The sequence below is a fragment of the Asparagus officinalis genome, chromosome 1 (assembly GCF_001876935.1).
Source record: "Asparagus officinalis chromosome 1, Aspof.V1, whole genome shotgun sequence".
In the NCBI taxonomy this organism is placed as follows: Eukaryota; Viridiplantae; Streptophyta; class Magnoliopsida; order Asparagales; family Asparagaceae; genus Asparagus; species Asparagus officinalis.
Window position 1 is genome coordinate 122,927,358 of NC_033794.1, and position 1,967 is coordinate 122,929,324.

General features: G+C 36.6%; 1 protein-coding gene across 2 annotated transcripts in view; it reads left to right on the top strand.

Annotated features, from left to right (window-relative positions):
- Window positions 1–1,967, top strand: part of LOC109829114 (LEAF RUST 10 DISEASE-RESISTANCE LOCUS RECEPTOR-LIKE PROTEIN KINASE-like 1.2) — a 31,243-nt gene that overhangs the window by 11,839 nt on the left and 17,437 nt on the right. The window lies entirely within an intron of this gene.

Genomic DNA, 1,967 nt, shown 5'->3' on the forward strand with positions numbered 1-1,967 from the left:
AATTAATGTAATGAAATTTTCATAGCTACCGAGAAGAGAATACAAAAGTATCATCATCTTATCGCCATTTTCAAGTCTCATGCATTCTGTTTCTAACCCAGTCACAATCCTGTTGAAGTGATTCATATGCTCAAGAACAAGTGTAGCTTCATGCACAATCCATGTAAGTGTTGTTTCTAGTACAACTTGGTAGATGGACTCTTGGTCATCTACAATGATTTGAGTTTATTATATAACTCTATGGTTGAATCCTATTATGTAACTCTTGGTCATCTACAATGATTTTGAGTTTATTATATAACTCTTGGTCATCTATCTTCAACCCAATCTTTGTCTTTCATCATTTCTGGAATCTTCTCAACTCTTACTAATGCGAGATCTAGGTCGTGTTGGATCAATAATTAAGGCTCCACCCTCCTTTGACAAAACGTAGAATTTTCCCTCCCTGCTGCCTGCCCCTCCCTCCGAACTACTCAGTAGAGTGGGACGATGGTGGGACTCAAAGGGAGGCACGCGTGAAGGTAAGCAGTGATGAAGAAGAGGTTGATATGCGGATTTTATCACCTTTGGTAATTAATTGCTACCTTGATGCTTAACATGTTGCTTTTAACATTAATTTTTAACATTTAGGTATAATTTGAAATTTTTAACATTTAGGTATAATTTGCTATGTTTATGTCAATTTCGACAACTTAGCTATTAATTATTACTTTTGTATCCAACTTGTTTTGAACTCTTTTCACCTTAGTTATAAACTATTATCTTTGCGTGTAGCTTGATACTTTTAGCATGTTTTTATTACCTTTAGCTACTATTTGTTATATTTGAGTTACTTTTAACTATTAATTGTTACTTTGATAGTTAAGGTGTCTTGAGCTTCTCAACTTTAGTTATGATTTGTTATCTTTAGCATAATTTTCCGCTGCTTGTTGTCTCACCATCAACATCTCTCCCACCATCACCCAATATCTCTCTTTGCCTCCGCCTCCCTTCAGTAGATAGTGTGGGGAGGCAAAGGGAGGTGGTGGAGAGTTTCGTAGATAGGGTGTAGCAGAGACGGAGAAGTATGAAAAGGCTAAGATGACATGGAGGCAGTGGAAGGTGGAGATTAAGGGCCTGTTTGTTTCCTTTTTTTTCCAAGAGGAAACCCTGCCACAGTTCTGAAAAATGTTTTGTTAGAACTGAGGCAGCTTTCAAGCCAAAACGTCTCTTAAAAAGGAAACAAACGGGCCCTAAAGGAGCAAGAGTTCATCATTTCATAGGTTCGCAAAACCATGTGTTGGGGGGTGGAGGGGGGTCGCGGTGGCGGGGCATGGGGATGTTGTTAAGAAACAAGAGAAATTAAACTTTTTAAGAGTAGAATCGCGGTTTTCAAAAGCTAGGAGACTAGAATTAATTTTCCCTCTCTTTTATTAGACTTTCCGCTCACTTTATAATAAAGCATTGAATTTCATTCAATTTTACTTTACATGTTTTCACCCTTGATCATGAATCTTTTCGATCTCCCTATTTGTGTTTGTAATGAAGAATTGACCTTTTCTTCTTTCCGTTTACTATTTGTTGATCAAAGCCATTTTCCTTAATTTTCTAGAAATCACCATATTGTAACATTGTCAAATATGTGACCACAGCCTCACCTAACAGGCTAACACCTCCAAACAAAGTCATTCATAGAAAACACTTGTTATTTCAGTTGACAACTTGACATTCCTCCCTCTAACTCCTCTTTTCTATAAAAAGACTTGCCAAGTTGTTCAAAAAGCTACATGTCTTAAAAGAAAAAACTAAGACTAGATGTTGCATAAAATTATGCAGTGAACATGATGACTAGCTTCACCAGCCCACATGTTGTAGATGAACTACGTCCTAACATGAGGATCATCAAAAGGATCAGAAGCAAAAGAATTTTTTGCATATTAATTTTTTCCGTGTTTTCTCTGCGACAATTCCTTTTAATTGATATTAAT